This window comes from Adiantum capillus-veneris, chromosome 16, assembly GCF_014529385.1.
Source record: "Adiantum capillus-veneris isolate H3 chromosome 16, ASM1452938v2, whole genome shotgun sequence".
Lineage (NCBI taxonomy): Eukaryota > Viridiplantae > Streptophyta > Polypodiopsida > Polypodiales > Pteridaceae > Adiantum > Adiantum capillus-veneris.
This window is the reverse complement of record NC_140946.1, coordinates 136,576,803-136,595,562: the sequence shown is the minus strand read 5'-3', so window position 1 is coordinate 136,595,562 and position 18,760 is coordinate 136,576,803. Positions and strand designations below refer to the sequence as shown.

Below are 18,760 nucleotides of genomic sequence, written 5' to 3'. Positions count from 1 at the left end.
GACAAGATTCACTGGATGTTCGTGGTTCAACTATAGAGTTATCCATCGGTTGATGTATGCCTTTCATCTCCTCAGTCAGGCTCTCAAACTCTTTGCTAATTTCACCAGAAGGTTCGACTGAGATAGCTTGTTCCTCTTGTACCTCTACTGTAGTGCAATATACCTCTTTAACCACTTCTTCCCCTATCCCCTCCTGCAAATATTCAAAAAATATCTACTTTTTGCGGTGGCTTTGGAGCATTGCACACAGGGGTTTGAAGCTTTGTGAACGCTGAGCACCTCGTGCGGTGGGAGCGGGACGGTGCTCTTAACACAACACGCATGGTAAATGTAGTGGACTTTGGGATGGCACGTGCGCACCCGTTCTTACGAAAAAGATAAATAAAGAAAATGTGATTTTGAAAAGCAACGAAACTCTAAACAGGGTGGCCAAAGAAAGTTGCGTACTTTCTCAATTTTTCTTAGGTTGAGGGAGATCGACGATGCAGGCGACGTGAGAATGAGAAGCAGGTTGGTGCTTTTCTCTGTTCTTTTATTTGAATTTGGTGATGCTGATCTAGCAAGGTCGCCATGAAAGCTCTGCGTTCTTCCTTTCATGCTGTCTTCCTCTGTCGTTAATTGCTTTGTTAGCTTGACTTGCACCACATATTGCGCATTCCTCTGCTTAGCGTGACGCACATATTTTCTGACCGAGACTCGTACTGCACTTTTACGTACCTTCTTTGCCGTACACTGCATTCCTGCCGTACGCATTTTCTTGGGCGATCACGAATGCTGATCACAGGAAGGAGTGCACCTACGCTTGCTGAGGTAAAACCCTTTCTTGGCTCTCTTCAAAAGCGTCCATTTCTGGGCTCTCCCAGTATGAAGCCATGCATTCCGCCTGCATGAACATTCTTCCCTGAGCATTTTCCCTGGAAGCAGGGAACCATGTGCTGCAAATTAGTCTTGACTAAAGGGTTTTCGCAGCTGTGCTCATAATTCACGTCAGTCTTCATCATACATGGGGCTGCAAATTCTGCGTACGGTCGAAGTTTGCAGACACATCCTTTTATACTATCATTTCATGCTTTCAGCCCTTCGACATATGCAATCTTTGGATGTTGTGAGCACCGGGACATTATTGAAAGAGCCATTTGGTGCCTGATCTAGCAATGATTTATCACCATCCTGAAAAGGAAGAGTTGAGGGTAGCAACTTGTGGGTGTGTGGCACATAGACATGACTATGCGCCTGCAAGACACATGCACTCACACCGAGTCATAAACATGTGCATCCGTGTGTGGTAGAGTGTATGCGTAAGTGAGACTAGAGGATGGACAAGGGTGAGAGGACTTGAGTGCATGTGGTGTCCAATTGATTGTGTGTGGGTAGGTATGGGCTAACGATAGGCATCAGTAATATCATTACGATTAGTGACTTCATATGGCTGGATGGTGTGTTAGGAGAGTCTTCTGTCTTATGTAAAAGCTCTTAGGTAATGGCTATGTCTCTCTCTCTCTCTCTCTCTCTCTCTCTCTCTCTCTCTCTCTCTCACACACACACACACACACACACACACACACACACACACACACACACGCACACACACACACACACATATTTTTTTTGTAGTGCTATATCACCAGTGGGAAACCTCAAAGAGTGGGAAACCTCAAAGAGAGGGAAAACCAACCAAAAGCGGAAAAGCATACAAATGTAGCAAGGAAAGTGTGTCGTGCTCTCTACAATGGGTGCTCCTTAGTGCAATATGGATGAAATCTCACTCCAACAGAAGGGAAACACAGCACTACAATGAACCAGTAACTCACAAGACATAGCAAATAGACTCATAACACCATGGAACTCGACTAGCTCCAATGTGCACAGAGGGTGCAGATGTGCGGTGCTGGACTCAAGACCTAGGTACGCTAGACCATAGAACAAGTGGATGATGATATTCGACAAACAACTGGAACCAACCACATATATATACAATCATAAAGAGCCACCAACTGCTAGCAAAATATCTCAATCCAGCTAAGTCTATCCAAACTGTGGTGGTGGTGATCTGGCCACGATGTCCACTAGACCACCACCTGTATCTTTGCCACATGTCATTGCCCAGGCGAGAGTCCGTCTAGTGTGAACTCCAGACCAATTGTAACTAGCTGCCCGTCCTGTGCCAGTGATAGGTTCCCCGCCACAAGACCACTCACCGTCTCGGTGAGAGAAAACTCTCAAAATTGTAAAGGAAAATTGAGTGTACTAAGCAAGCTAAAAAAGGCAAAGGTGATCCAATACATGGAAATAATCACAGATGCTAAATGCAAGTGTTTAACTGGGAGACTAGGAAACTATCCACGAGGAACTGGCAAGGGAGGCACAATTGGAACATCTCCATGAACCTGGTGAGAATGGGGGGTGGGTATGGGCTAGCTAGGGTGAGAGGGGTGGGCTAGGGGGTGATAGGGGCGAGGGTAGAGTGGGTACGGGCGAGAGGGGGTGGGTAGAGAGAGAGAGAGAGAGAGAGAGAGAGAGAGAGAGAGAGAGAGAGAGAGAGAGAGAGAGAGAGAGAGAGAGAGAGAGAGAGAAAGAAGAAGAAGAAGAAGAAGAAGAAGAAGAAGGAGGAGGATTTTAACGTTGTAGGAAACTATCCCAAGAGGGTGAGAAGGTGGGGTAGGGGCAAGGGAGTAGGGGATGGGGGTGGGTAGGGGTGAGAGTGGCTCGGGAGTGGATAGGGACGAGGATGGGTGAGGGGGTGGGTAGGGGGAGAAAGAGAGAGGGGAAGGGGGGGGGGGGTAGGTAGGGGTGACAAAGAAAAAGATATATTTTGTATGGGAGGCTAAGCAGACGGAATATTTTGAAAAACTTAAGTACCTTCTCACCCATGGACCCATCCTTATTGTACCAGGGAGTTAGGGGTGGCGGTGGGTAGGGGTATGGGGGAGAGGGCTCAGGGGGTGGGTAGGGCGAGGGGGAGAGGGGCTTAGGGGGTGGGTAGGGGCGAGGGAGGGTGGGGGGGCATGGGGGTGGGTAGGGGCGAGAGAAAGGGAGGGGGGTTGGTGGGTAGGGACGAAAGATTCAAAGATATCTGGTGGATGAAGATTAAGGTGACCTTGGACAAACATGACCTCTGTGGCGCTTGTAAAAAACCTTCCATGTAGATTCCAGGAAGAAGGATTTGCAAGCTGTATGTAACTGACTTGGACACTCCAAGTCAAGAATCAACCGCGACAGCACCAAATAACCACTTCAAAAACAATTCACAGATCACAATAGATTTGCACTGGCCCGGCGGAGTTCCGTGCCTAGAGATATTGGCCCCAAAGACTGGCGCCCCTTTCGGTATTTCTTTTTGTATTAATCAATCATCAAAGTACAAGAGAGCGGTTAGGGTTTCACTCTCAGACTCTGCGTCCAGATGCTGTGAGAAGTGAGGCCCTCACCTCTAATTTAAAGGTTACAAGGGATGCCCAAAAGCAGAGCCCCAAAAGCTTGAAAGCAAAAGCAGATTCTCTCTCTCTCTCTCAATGAGAGTGAGTAAAAAGCAAGTTCTCTTTTTCTCTTTCTTTCTCCCAATATTATTATTTTTTTAATAATATTCTGTCTCCGTGATTTTCAAAAATTAGGGTTTCTGCTATCTGCCACGTCATCACTTTGTGACATACCCCCCTCTTGAAAGCATTGTAATCGACCGCGATTACACCTGCAAAACCGACAAAAGCCATAAACCGTCTTAGCAGACACTGACTGTTAGTACCTATGTACTAGGAACACACATCTAGCACATGTACAAAATCGACAGTCACATCACATGACATCACAGGACATCACCAGACATCACAGGACATCACATGACATTCAACATTCATTCGGATCTTAGACCATGATTTATCGGCAATGTAGCTAGCAATCACATCTAGGTCCAATCGGGACCTCATCGATGTCCGATTGACTAACCCCTATTGCAACCATGTCTATTCGAGATCAAGTAGACCAAAATGCTGCAGTCATTTCGTCTATCAGTTCCTGCACTCACAAGAAGTCATCAACAAATCAGTATCATAATCAGGAATTCCATTTCATAAAGTCATCCAGCAGAATACTGTCAGCTATCAGTATCCCTGAAGCTCAAAGAGACATCAGTGACTTTCGTATCAAAATCGAGGCATCTGTTGACAAAGGAGTGGAGTAACTCCCCTCTTGTGCATCCCACTGCACCAGATCTCCGGCCAAGCTGAATTTTGGGTTCCGTTTGGAGTAGACTATGCTAAACCAAAGCATCGAGGTAAAGTTTCACAATCCGAGGAGTATCTGCTAGGTCCTTCTCCATCCACTTCGCATCAAATGCAGGAAAGTTCTTGAACTAAACCAAGAACCGCCTTCAGACTTTACCTTTCTTCGTATCATTATGTGCCAAAATCTGTTCAGGAACAAGGATCTCCTCGTTTTCTTCCACTGCGGGTTGCTCATCAAGCTCCCCATCATCAGGCACATCACCCTTAACAGGGTTCAAGAGACTCACATGCAATGCATTGTGAATCCTCCAAGTATCTGGCAGTTTCAATCAGAAGGAGACATCATTTATCTTTTCAGTAATCTGGAAAGGTTCGTAGTATCACATACTAAGCTTTGGAAAAAGCCTCTCCTTTCCCTTTTTCTTTCTTAGGCGTGCCTTCTCAAAAGTAAGAGCACCCAATCATCCTCCTTCAGTTTCAAGTCGCGACGATGGCGATCCGTTGCCTTTTTCTATCGTTCTTGAGACTCCTGCAAAGTCTCGCGAACCTTGGCAAAAGCCGTATCCAAATCTCGCGAATATTCATCCGCTTCAAATATCTAATCTTTCGTGCTCAGGAAGGATGGAACCTTCGCAGCACTTTCAACAATCTTACATGGCGTCTTCCCCGTCGAAGAGTGTATCGTGTTATTGTAGGCAAATTCCACCAAAGGTAAGTTCTTTTCCCATTGAGTCTTTTGATCCGAGATACAAGACTTCAATAAATCTAAAATCACTGAATTGGCAATCTCAAATTGCTCGTCAGTCTGCAAGTGGAACGATGACGAGAACTGCAACTGCGTGCCAATGTTCTCCCAAATTGCCTTCCAAAACAAACTCATAAATCTGGGGTCTCTGTCGGAGACAATCGTCTCAGACGTGCCATGTAATCGGAAAATCATCGTGATGTTTCTGTGTTCTCGGGAGATAAAAAATGAAATCCATTGCAATACTTTCCCAGGAGTGGGTGGGTACGGGTAAAGGCTGTAACAATCCCTGTGCCTTATGCCTGTCAAACTTGACCTTCTGGCATACCAAGCAACTGCGCACAAACTCTTCCACATCCTTTTTGAGTCTCGGCCCAAAAGAAGTATCTCTCTACCCCCTTCATGGTGGTAGCAATGCCGCGGTGACCCGTAAAAGGTGGACAGTGGAAATCAGTCATAACCTTGTCCCTCAACGGCTGTGTAACGCACAACATAGTCTTTTTCATCAAGTAGCCTTCCCGAAGGGAGTATCCAGCTACTGTCTCCCCATCCCGTATCCGTGTGAAAATATTTGCAAAATTTGTATCTGTGGCACACTGATCGACCATATCCTCGAAGCTCCTATGATGTATCGCGGAAATAGCCAGAACCAACGGTTTCCGAGACAAAGCATCTGCCACCACCTTCTTCTATCCCTGCACATGGACAATCTGGAAGTGGAACTCTGACAAGATGTTCGTCCACCGCATCTGCTTTTCCGAAAGCTGCTTCTATGACAAGAAGTAGCGCCAACTCTGATTGTCTGTAAAGACAGTGAAATCCACTCCGAGTAGGTAATGCCGCCACTGAGCAAGAGCATGGATAACCGCCAAAAGCTCTTTCTCATAAATCTGTGCTGTCATCTCCGGCCTAGAGAACAAACGGCTCTCGTAAGCTATGACATGGCCTTCTTGCATCAAGACCGCACCCAGACTATGACCACAAGCATCACAATATACTTCAAATGACTTCTGCAAGTCCGACAAAGTCAAAATAGGTCCCGTAGTCAATTTCTCTTTCAATGTCCGAAAGGCAGTCACCTCTGTGGGTCCCCACGAAAAAAGGTACTCCTTTCTGTGTCAAGGAATGCAAAGGGGAAGCAACCTCTGCAAACTTTCGTATGAACTGCCTGTAGTACGAACACAGTCCCAAGAAGCTTTTAACTTCATGGACATTCCTCAAATCGGGCCAATCACGGATAGTCTCTATCTTGGCCGGGTTCATTTGCACTCCTGCTGTTGACACAATGTGTCCCAAAAAATGTATCTCTGGTAGGAAAAATTCACTTTTCTTTGCATTAATCACTAGCGTGTGATCTCGTAATGCCTGAAAGACTTGAAGCAGATGATCTCTGTGTTCTGCCTCATTCTTGGAGAAAACAATGATGTCGTCAAAGAAAGTGCCAACAAATAGCCTGTACTCTCGAAAAATCCTGTCCATCATCCGGTTAAATGTCGCAGGAGCATTGGTTAAGCCAAAAGGCATTACCAAAAACTCAAATAACCCAAAAGTCGTCCGAAAAGCTCTCTTGTAGACATCTCCTGGTGCTATCCTGATCTGATGATATCCACTCTTCAAGTCAATCCTGCTAAAGCACGAGGATCCCTGTAACCTGTCAAGTATATCATCGATCCTAGGAATCGGAAATCTGTTCTTGATGGTGATTTTGTTGAGAGCGCTATAATCGATGCACATTCTCCAAGATCCGTCTTTCTTCAAAACCAACAACACTGGAGAGCAATACGGTGAAGTACTAGGCTGGACAAGGCCCTTTTCCAAGAGGTCTTTCACTGGGTTCATAATCTTTTCATTCTGTACTCGGCTCACACGATAAGGTGGCCGATTCGGTGGTGTGCTTCCAGGTATCAGATCAATGGTTTGATCTTCAGGCCCTCTGAAAAGCAATCGGCATGAGTGTGGAGAAAAAAAAATAAAATCTTGGCGTTCTTTTGATCAGGTCAAAAGATATTCAACCTTTATCCAGCGTTCAGTTCTCCCAAAAGAATGAGTAAGAAAACTGAAGTTCATCAAGTACAATCTCTAAGCCCTTCATTTATCAAAGTCGCTTTCTCGGCCGGGTAGTCAACCACGGCGTAGTTCTTGTGGTACCAAGGGATCCTGAGTAGAATGTCACTCGCGTGCCTTGAACACCCCTGTCATTGCAAACGAAGTTTGCCAATGCTCGGTGTAATGGCAACATCCCATCCGGGTGCCAGTCTCCGCCTGTGGCGTCAGTCTGTCGAGCGTAGTTCCAAATCGAGCCGCCAATTCCAAGTGAAAAGAAGTTGGCCTTGGCTCCTTCAAAAGAGCTTCCTGATCCTTCACTTTGCCCCGAAAGCGGCAAAGTTTGTACTTTCATTCATTAGATTCGGTGCAGGTCCCACGCCATGTGGTACCAGTTCTGCTTTTCTATCTGCCTTTTCTGCCACATTCCTCAGCTGCTCTCGAACTCTCAGACCTTTCGTCGTCTTTATCATTCTGTTCTTTCTGTGCCTTATTAGGGCACTTCGCGGAGATATGTCCATGTTCCCCGCATCCAAAGCACTTCCCCTCTCTGATGAAGCGAGCTCTCTCCTCAAGAGTAAGCTTGGGTCGTGCATCCTTTTTTTTTCTCTGGGTTGCTCTTTCTCATTCTACTTTCATTCCCAGAAGTTTGTTCGGCTCGTTGTGTCATGGCCTCATCTGTGGGGTAGGTCAGACTGCCAGAGTGAATGGCAAAGCCCCGCTTCGCATGACTCATCAACTCCTGAATAGAAGCTGACTTTTGTTCCAAGCAGTGATCTAGGATCTCTGTAGGTAGACCCAAGGTAAACCGCTCAATCTGTTCTTTGAAGGAGATCTTCTTGAATGAAGAGGCGGGTAGAAAAGAGTTCCAAAATCTTTCACAATAAGCATTGATTGTATCTTTCTTGGTCATCCGAAGATGGTTCCAAGCAGCTCGTACATCTCATTCATATTCTTGCGTCAACCAAGAAGAAATAAAAAGCTTCTTAAATTTCAGCCATTTAATTGGCGCACTCTTGTTTAAAAGAAGCGTGGACCACCAAGTACGAGCATTCCCCTTAAAGTAAGAGGCAGCTCTCCGAATCTTGGAGTGCTCTGAATAGCGTCCTCCCGCGAAAGTGATGTCAAACTGCTGTATAAAAGACAAAGCCTTCGAAGCATCTGAGTATCCTGAAAAAGTATCAAACTTGATCGAGTGGCCACCTTCCTTAAACTCTCGGACTTTCTTGCTTTCATCTTCGAGAAAGTCATACTGGTTGGCTTTGTAAAAATTCTTCTTGTTCGCATAAAACTTTCCGTCATCGGAATCTGAGCTGTCTGTAGACGAGTCCTCAGTAGAACTGTCAGTCTCTAGGCGAGATGTAGCCTTCTTTGCCATTTTCTTGCCCTTTCCGAAGCTTTGTTTCTTGCTTCGCCTTTTGCTTTTCCTGTCTTCTTCGCTCGAGTCTGAAGAGCTAGAAGAACTGTCGGAAGAAGAAGAAGAAGAAGAATTGGGTAGGCCTTCAAACTTGACGCGCTTCTTCAGTTTCTTTGCCTTGTCGAATGTCGACCGACGACCCAAATATCCCGGGAAGTCAGTGCCTTTCTTCTGCTTTTTGCCGTGCTTTTTGTCCTTCTTTTGCACGTCGAAAAGCTGAGCAATCCGTGCATCAACCACGTTCTCCAGTTCCTTCTCCGTATATTTCTTGGAGGCAGAAGATTTCTTGAGAGCGGGTTTCGGGAGTGATGTTGTGGTTCTCTACCACTCCATCTGTACCTCTTCCAAAGAGGTCTGGTTCATATATTTTGCCATCTTCGGATCCTTGGCAAAATTGAGCATCATCTTCGTTGCATCGCCGATCAACTGGCGACGCTCTATCTCTCGCCGCTCCGCCTAAGTAGGCCAAGGCGGGCCATACTCTCTGCCTGAATCTTCGTTGTGATCCCAGCCCGCATCTCCAGATGCAGAGGGAGTCGACTGATCATTGCCTGAAGCCATAGGTGCCGCGGAAAAAAATTTCGGAGATCAGATTTCCCGTAGAAGAGAAATCGGCCGTGCTTTGATACCACCGTAACCGACTTGGACACTCCAAGTCAAGAATCAACCGCGACAGCACCAAATAACCACTTCAAAACAATTCACAGATCACAATAGATTTGCACTGGCCCGGCGGAGTTCCGTGCCTAGAGATATTGGCCCCAAAGAGTGGCGCCCCTTTCGGTATTTCTTTTTGTATTAATCAATCATCAAAGTACAAGAGAGCGGTTAGGGTTTCACTCTCAGACTCTGCGTCCAGATGCTGTGAGAAGTGAGGCCCTCACCACTAATTTAAAGGTTACAAGGGATGCCCAAAAGCAGAGCCCCAAAAGCTTGAAAGCAAAAGCAGATTCTCTCTCTCTCAATGAGAGTGAGTAAAAAGCAAGTTCTCTTTTTCTCTTTCTTTCTTCCAATATTATTATTTTTTTAATAATATTCTGCCTCCGCGATTTTCAAAAATTAGGGTTTCTGGCAGAAATTAGGGTTTGCAGGAATTTTAGGGTTTCTGCTATCTGCCACGTCATCACTTTGTGACACTGTACCACTGGGTTGACTAGAACTTTTACAAAGCAAGCACTTTCAAACTCATTAGTGCACGACTCCGCTGTCAATGTAGCAAAGGCCAATCTTATCTTTTGAGACATAGAACACAACAAATACGACTGTCCGCTCAACATCTTCTTTGTTGCTGCAGAAACTTGGTGTGACAGAAGGGTGTGATCCCATAAGCATGCAATTGAAAGTACGGGCTGGAGGGTGATTTCTTGAGCTGGGTCTGGAGAGGGTATTATTGAAGATGTTTCTACGACCGAGATGGTTGCCGTTTTCTGGAGCATAGAGACATCATGAGTTGGAGCTGGTGTTCGATCAATTTAGAAATCTGCATTTTCTTCTAGTAGCCATCCTCGGGAAAGCTCGTCGAAGTGTAGTTTACCAGGCATTGAGGTGAGCTTTGACTTGGTCAGATAGTGAGACATAGAGAAGGTTTAGGGTTGGACGAAATCGTGCAAAGGAGATTTCTTTCCTCCTCTGTGGTTGATAGGCTCATCAAGCCCATAGGCTCGTACTGTAGCAGCATCTGAGTCATCAACCTCGATGACCTCTACACGTGTTTCCTGGCTAGGCAACACACTAGGGCCAGCTAATGTAAGGATATCGGAAGATGGGTTATTCTGAGGCAAAGATTAAATAGAGACCCCGTAACAAGGCATAGACTTGGTAGCTTCCAACCACTCGAGTAGGTTGTCTTCTGGCCCGTCAGGTGTAGTCGTCTGTTACAGTTCTGGGTTAAATTCCATTGACAAAGAACTATGTTGCACTACTGGATCCATGTCTCCTTCAAGTCGAATGGGTTTCATTGGGGAGCAAGGAGTATTTATCCACAATGTGTCATTTTCCCAATCATGCAGTGCTTTAGTGTGCCGTAGCCATGGTCTACCATTGAGCAAAGGAAATCCTCCCTTAACCTGGGAAAGATGAACCACAATAAAATTGAAGCTAAAGTGAATTCTTGTACTTGTAGAGGCACCTTGTCCACTATGCCCAATGAGTAGACTGTCCTCTGGTAGGCCACGTAACTGTGAAGGGAGCAGGTCGGGTAGGCTGCAAACTTAAAGCCAACATAGTGAACTTAGGCATCAGATTGATGTTAGATCCACCATCCACTATCACTCTTGAGAATTGCTGTCACAAACTGATGACATGGCATGTCTAACCGACAAAAGACCACTTATAAGTTGTCCCAACTTATGCACTTGTCGACAGGGCCTTGGGGACACTAGCAAAAATTAAAGGCAGCTGACGGGCTGGCTGTACTAAAAATCTGCAAATCACGCTGGCTGTGCTGACGTGGCAGACCATATGGAAATCCGTAAATCGCACTGGCTGTGCTAACGTGGCACTTGTACGGAATTCCGCAGAACGCGCTGACAGCTTTTGCGCTAGTGCTTTTGGAGCCTGTTACTTTTGAGTTGAAGGCTTTTCATGTAACTGGTTTTCCATGGCCAAGGGCCTTTACATAAGACCCCTCGGTGTCACGTGCATATCTAACCCTATGTGCATGTGGACAAGCTACTTCATGACAAGGGTTCAGTTAGCTTAGGAAGTGTTCTGGCACCTTTGTGAGTCTGTTTGTAGGCTGTGCATGTCTAGGCGCTTAGAGTAGTTGCATATCCTCTGGTTGCACAAAGCATGATCATCAGCATTACCATCAGAATCCATCATGAGAATTTTATAGTGCACATAACCTATTTTCCCTATTTTAGCCACTTTTCACTTATTATTAATAAGTGACTTTGTTGGGAAACTGGGTAGGGCAAATCTTGCAAGTGACTATATAAGAAAAGCTAGCGCTAGTACTTTCTGGCAAAAGAGGCAGCAGGGAACCAAGTTCTGGCAGTGCACCTTTTCAGCAAGACCGGAAGGAGGACTTAGCGCTTTTCAGCCATCAAGATCAGCCTAGCGTTTTCAACAACTGTAGATCAGCCCTAGCGTTTCGCAGGTTGTAGATCAGCCTAGCGTTTTTGCAGCAACAGCCCTAGCGTTCTTGGAACAGCAGATCAGCCCTGGCTTTTGCAGTTTCTTGGCGACAGAACCCATTTTTGCATCAGTGTTTTCAGTTTTCAGCAGTCACACTCCGCACCGCAGCCCCCAAACCTTGCAGACCTCACCGTCCCGCAGCAGATCCTCGCCACACGGTCAGATTAGCCAGCGTTTGCAGATTCAGCCCGCTATTCACAGATTTCCGCATCTGCGTTTTCAGTGCATCGTCGTTGCGTCGTCGTCACCGCGGTCGTCACTGACATAGAGTCAGAATTCAGTAGATACAAGATTTGCAGATTTCAGCCCCTAGCGTTTTCAGTTTTCAGCCCGTCTCGTCGTTGTCATCATCGTCGTGACATCATCGGCAAGTCCATTTAGACCATTGTACGAGGATTGTACAATCAATAGCATAAACCTCTTTCGCCATAGAGAGTGGGGCCCTTGGAGAAGGGTTTGACAACATTCTGGTGTCGTATTCTTCTCTCTCTATCTCTTAGTCTCAGCACCTTCATTCACAGTGTTTTCCACTTTGTTTGTGATCATTTGCACTCTCTCATGAAAGGAACGGAAGGCTCTCTCTTCCGTAAGTAAAATGAACCCTTGAGCAGAGTTCGGAGCACTCATCTTGAGCAAAGTTTAACATTCACTTCTACTGTACCTTACATTGGTATCAGAGCTTTGAAAGTGTTCTGTATCGCTCAAGGAAAGAACCACAAGAATTTTTTTTTTTGCTTGTTGCGGTCGCATGTAACCCAAGTCCACTTACGCTTGTCGATTTCTAGTCGTGTTTTTGAAGAGTGATAGGAAACCCAAGAAAGAAGGGCTTGTCCAACCTCCCCTTGTTTCTCTTTTCACTCATTGAGAGCGGACCGCACTTAGCGGCCGGCCAATCAACGTGAGGTGGGAAAAAGCAACCTTGGTGTGAGCGCAAGGCCGCCAAGGGGTGCGCCCGCGGGAAAGAGTAGAGCTCGGGTAAGAGAAGATCCTTTTCTAACACAGATTGCAAGCTAAAGAAAGAACCTCCAGAACTCAAGAACCCAATAACCACAAGAACCCAAGTTCCTTGTGAACTTAAGAACCCAAGACTTCAGTGTATGGTCATCACCCGAAGTGGAATGGATACTTCGCATGGAGGTGATTGAGCATGGAAGTGGCGAAGAAGAATTTTCGCTACCAGTAGGTTTTTCTGACCCTCCCCCCTCTCCATCTACTCCAAGAATAGCCACACGGCTTGTAGCGAAAGCACTACCAAGAGATTGCCTCGCGACAGGCGCGCGACCAATCCCCTGCGTCTGAGGAGGAGTGATGAGGGGTCGGCAGATGAGGCTGTGGGCCCCACCGGGGAGAGAGGAGGGACAGGAGGCGAAAATGGAGGAGGCGGAGCGGTAGCGTTTGAGGGAGGAGGGGGTAGAGGTGGAGGAACTGAAGTGGACGGGGCGTCCTCAGGCGGGTCCTGCTGAAGGGGGTCAAAAAGGTTCCCAGTCGGAACCTCGTGCTGTTGAGCTACAAAAGGTCGGCCATTAGGGGGGGGGGGGGAGCAGTGGGGCGAGCCCGCCCCTGTCAGCGGCGGCCAGGCACGTGTTGCCAACCGTCAGCTGTCTGATCGTTGGTCTCAGTCAAGGTACCAGCCTGTGCGTCCTGTGTGTCTCGCTGCTGGGCTTGCTCAGCCTTGGGAGGCTGCGCATGCACTGTGGGTCGAGGTCTCCTGCGAGGACATGCCTTTGCCAAATGGCCCATCTGTTTGCAAATTAAACACTGATTCGAGAGGCCCAAATACTCCACGCTTTGACGGAACCAACCTCCACTCACCCGAGGTAGTAGGATGACCTTCGGGAGAGTGTGGGTGTCCCGAACGAGAACACGTACTGAGGGGATGCTGGCCGCCTTGGCAGCTACAAAGACTGCCGTGCGAGGTGTCTCCAGGACAGTCCCAATCTCTGAGCCTATCCTGGACAAGAGTGGCAGGTACTCCCTCCTCAAACCGGGGAAGCAGAAGGAGATAGGAAGGTCTGCCTTCTCTACCAAAACATCTGTAGCTGGATCAAAACCATGCCTGCACTGTCGAAAGTGGGCTCGAACTGCTCAGATGGCCAAGTGGCTCATCACGATGACCTTGGATGCCATCTCGGAAGTCTCGAACTCTATCTGATAGTAGCTGTGTCCGAGGAACTGGACATCCAAGAACTTGCCCACCTCTGCGAGAAGGCGGGCATGGAGAAGATCACGCACCTCTCCTCTGCTGGGTCTGGTGCCGAGAATCTTGCAAATGACGGAAGTCGCCTGAAGGCGTCCCACCTCTGTTGCGAGGCTCGCTTGCTCTGTTGGCGAAAGAGCAAGTCGGATGGTGGGCTCTACAGGGTCGGGCGAGGGGCCTTCTTGAGAGTCTCTCTGAGGTGGAGCATGAGCCTCCATCAGTGTCTGTTGTTGTGAAGAAAGGGCAAAGTGGCGTCGGCGAACCAAGGCCTTCTGCTGGACCGAGTACGTTGAAGGTGCTGGTGAGACCAGCCAAGCAGGATCGGCAATGGGCGAGGAGGAGGGCGGGGGGCAGGGCAGATGGGCAGGTAGTGGGTAGGGCAGTGGGTAGGCAGGCAGGGCAGCGGGCGCAGGCAGCGGGCAGGTGGGGGGGAGGTCGGGAGAAGGAGGGAGCGCGATGGTGAGCAGGGAGGCGGGGGGAAGAGCAGCAGCAGTGAGCGCAGAAGTTCCACTTGTCCGGTTTTAACTAATCCTTATTACGATCATGTCTATAGAGATTTATGAGACTGAAATACTGCAGTCATTTTGTCTTTCAATTTTTGCACTCAAATAAGTCAAGTGAGAGAGTACAATTCAATCATATTCAATGTCGGGAATTCCGTTTCATAAAGTCATACAACACAATACTGGTTATCCCATTAGTATCCTTGAAACCCAAAGGGGACATCAGTGACCTTATTTAAAATCGAGGTAATCTGTTGACCAAGGAGCGAAGTGACTCCTCTCTTGTGCAAACCTGCTGCACCAGATTCACCCTTCCTGAGTTCGGGGTTCTATCGGAGTAGGCTATGCTTTTTTTTTTTTTTCAACAAAAGATCCTTTCATTAGTTATGAGAAAAAACTGCCCAAAGGGCTACAATGGACATTCTCCTATGTGTAGGAGTCTACAAATAGAGATAGCAGCAAGGGAGACTCCCTTGGTGCAAATGTGAAGCTGAGCGGATACAAGAAGGGCTACATCATACAATAGGGGGGGGGGAAAGCCATACAGGTGGCCTATAGTGCCAATGGGGGTGTCCAGCATGCAGAGTGTAGAAAGGGCCCCTGCTCCAGGTAGAATGAAAGGCCTGCCGGCGCGGAATCGCGCGCTCAGAATCGCCCTGTATGCGATCATATTGACCGCGCAGGGTGTGGATAATCTCCTGCCAAATAGCTCGAACTGTCTCTGCTTGGGGCTCCTGACGTCCCTCGAAAGCTCTGAAGCACCTAGCTCTCCAGATGAACCATAGGTAAGACTGCTCAGCAGCTCCTAGCATAAATCTCTCTCCTGTGTCCATGCGGCTGTCGTGAAGTCAGGTGGAGGGAACCTGCGAGGCTGTCCCCACGTGAAATGGATGGCCTGGCTAGTGGGCTCCGTCTCGTAGCTACACCGAATGCTTCAAGGTAAAGGTCCAATATCTGAGGAGTATTGCTAGGTCCTCCTCCTCCATCCACTTTGCATCCAATGTCGGATAGTTCTTGAATTTAACCAAGAACTGCCGAATCACCTTTACCTTTCTTCCTTTCCTTGTGTGCCAAAATCTGTTCAGGAACGAGTATCTCCTCGCTTTCTTCCACTTTGGGTTTGCTCATCAGGCTCCCCATCAACTGACACATCATCTTTAAAAGGTTTCAAGAGACTCACATGGAATGCATTGTGAATCTTCCAAGTATCGGGTAGCTTGAGTCTAAAGAAAACATCATTTATCTTCCTTTAATCTGGAAAGGGCCATAATACCTCATCCTAAGCTTTATAAAAATTTGCTCCTTTCCCTTTTGTTTCCTTAGGCGTGCCTTCTCAAAACGTAAGAGCACCCAATCGTCTTCCTTTAATTTCAAATTTCGTCAATGTCGATCTGCTGCCTTCTTATGTCGTTCTTGAGATTTCTCTAAAGCCTCCCGGACCTTGGCAAAAGCAGTGTCCAAGTCCCTCGTGTACCGGTCGGCTTCAAAAATCTTGTCTTTAGTTCTGAGAAAGGGTGGAACCTTCGGAGCACCTTCAATTATCTCAAATGGCACCTTCCTTGTTGAAGAGTGAACCATGTTGTTGTGGGTGAATTCCACCAAAGGCAATTCTTTTTCCCATTGTGTCTTTTGATCAGAGATGTAAGACTCCAATAAATCCAAAACAATTGAATTTGCAATCTCTGATTGCCCATCTGTGTGCAGGTGGAATGATGATGAGAACTGCAACCGTGTGCCAATGTTATCCCAAATAGCCCTTTAAAACAAACTCATAAATTGGGGATCTCTGTTGGTGACTATTGTCTCAGGCATGCCATGTAGTTTGAAAGTCTGTGCAATGAACAATCTCCCTAAATGATCCGGCTTGACTGTTTTCTTCACTTGAATGAAGTGAGCTTGCTTGCTAAATCTATCAATGACAGTCCAAATGCCATCGTGCCCACTCTGTGTCTTCGGGAGATCAAAGATGAAATCCATTGCAATACTTTCCCAGGGGCGGGTGGGAATGGGTAAAGGCTGTAGTAATCCCTGTGCCTTATGCTTGTCAAAAACTTGACCTTCTGGCATACTAAACAATTGTGAACAAAGTCGTCCACATCCTTCTTCAGTCCCGGCCGAAAGAAATAACGGTCCACACCTTTCAAGGTGGTGTCGATGCCACGGTGACCCTTAAAAGGGGGACAATGGCACTCAATCAAAACCTTTTCCCTCAACGGCTGTGTAACACACAACATCGTTTTCTTCATCATGTAACAAACTTGGACACTCCAAGTCAAGAATCAACCTCGACTGCACCAAATAACCACTTCAAAACAATTCACAGATCACAATAGATTTACACTGGCCCGACGGAGTTCCGTGCCTAGAGATATTGGCCCCAAAGACTGGCGCCCCTTTCGGTATTTCTTTTTATATTAATTAGTTCAAAGTACAAGAGAGTGGGTCGGGATTCACTCTCAGACTCTGCGTCCAGATACCCCGAGAAGTAAGGCACTCACCACTAATTTAAAGGTTACAAGGGATGCCCAAAAGCAGAGCCCCAAAAGCTTCAAATCAAAAGCAACTGCTCTCTCTCTCTCTCTCTCTCTCTCTCTCTCTCTCTCTCTCACACACACACACACACACAGAGTCAAAACTTGAAAGCAAAAGCATTCTCTCTCTCTTTCTCATTGCATAGAGAAAAAGCAAGATTCGCGTCGCTCATCATCATTATTATTATTACTTTTTTTAGCCTCCGCGATTTTCAAAAATTAGGGTTTTTGGCAAAAATTAGGGTTTGCAAGAATTTTAGGGTTTCTGCTGTCCGCCACGTCGTCACTTTGTGCCATACCCCCTCTTGAAAGCATTGTAATCGACCGCGATTACGCGTGCAAAACCGACAAAAGCGATAAACCGTCTTAGCAGACACTGACTGTTAGTACCTACGTACTAGGAATACACATCTAGCACATGTACAAAATCGACAGTCACATCACATGACATCACAGGACATCACCAGACATCACATGACATCACATGACATTCAACATTCATTCGGATCTTAGACCATGATTTATCGGCAATGTAGCTAGCAATCACATCTAGGTCCAATCGGGACCTCATCGATGTCCGATTGACTAACCCCTATTGCAACCATGTCTATTCGAGATCAATTAGACCAAAATGCTGCAGTCATTTCGGCTATCAGCTCCTGCACTCAAAAGAAGTGAAGAAACAAATCAGTATCATTATCAGGAATTCCATTTCATAAAGTCATCCAGCAGAATACTGTCAGCTATCAGTATCCCTGAAGCTCAAAGAGACATCAGTGACTTTAGTATCAAAATCGAGGCATCTATTGACAAGGGAGCAGAGTGACTCCCCTCTTGTGCATCCCACCGCACTAGATCTCCGGCCAAGGTGAATTTTGGGTTCCGTTTGGAGTAGACTATGCTAAACCGAAACATCGAGGTAAAGTTTCACAATCCGAGGAGTATCTGCTAGGTCCTCCTCCTCCATCCACTTCGCATCAAATGTAGGAAAGTTCTTGAACTTAACTAAGAATCGCCTTCGGACTTTACCTTTCTTCGTATCGTTATGTGCCAAAATCTGTTCAGGAACAAGGATCTCCTCGTTTTCTTCCACTTCGGGTTGCTCATCAGGCTCCCCATCATCAGGCACATCACCCTTAACAGGTTTCAAGAGACTCACATGCAATGCATTGTGAATCCTCCAAGTATCTGGCAGTTTCAATCGGAAGGAGACATCATTTATCTTGTTAGTGATTTGGAAAGGTCCGTAGTATCGCATACTAAGCTTTGGAAAAAGCCTCTCCTTTCCCTTTTTCTTTCGTAGGCGTGCCTTCTCAAAATGTAAGAGCACCCAATCATCCTCCTTCAATTTCAAGTCGCGACGATGGCAATCCGTTGCCTTTTTCTGTCGTTCTTGAGACTCGTGCAAAGTCTCGCGAACCTTGGCAAAAGCCGTATCCAAATCTCGGGAATATTCATCCGCTTCAAATATCTAATCTTTCGTGCTCAGGAAGGATGGAACCTTCACAGCACTTTCACATGGCGTCTTCCCCGTCGAAGAGTGTATTGTGTTATTGTAGGCAAATTCCACCAAAGGTAAGTTCTTTTCCCATTGAGTCTTCTGATCCGAGATACAAGACTTCAATAAATCTAAAATCATTGAATTGGCAATCTCAAATTGCCCGTCAGTCTGCAAGTGGAACGATGACGAGCACTGCAATGCGTGCCAATGTTCTCCCAAATTGCCTTCCAAAACAAACTCATAAATCTGGGGTCTCTGTCGGAGACAATCGTCTCAGACGTGCCATGTAATCGGAAAATCATCGTGATCATTCTGTGTTCTCGGGAGATCAAAAATGAAATCCATTTCAATACTTTTCCAGGGGCGGGTGGGTATGGGTAAAGGCTTTAACAATTCCTGTGCCTTATGCCTGTCAAAATTGACCTTCTGGCATACTAAGCAACTGCACACAAACTCTTCCACATC

The 18,760-nt window shown here is 46.7% G+C and overlaps 1 protein-coding gene across 2 annotated transcripts in view; it reads left to right on the top strand.

Moving 5' to 3' along the window:
- The first annotated feature begins 370 nt into the window (after positions 1 to 370).
- The window catches only part of LOC147439927 (E3 ubiquitin protein ligase DRIP2-like), a 104,784-nt gene continuing 86,394 nt past the window's right edge, over positions 371 to 18,760 (top strand). The window contains exon 1 of one of the 2 annotated variants that reach the window (XM_086485646.1): positions 371 to 510. The gene's annotated coding sequence lies outside the window, so the exon portion shown is untranslated. Of the gene's footprint in view, positions 511 to 568; positions 811 to 18,760 lie in introns of those variants that run through there. The other variant, XM_086485647.1, reaches the window with a different exon arrangement.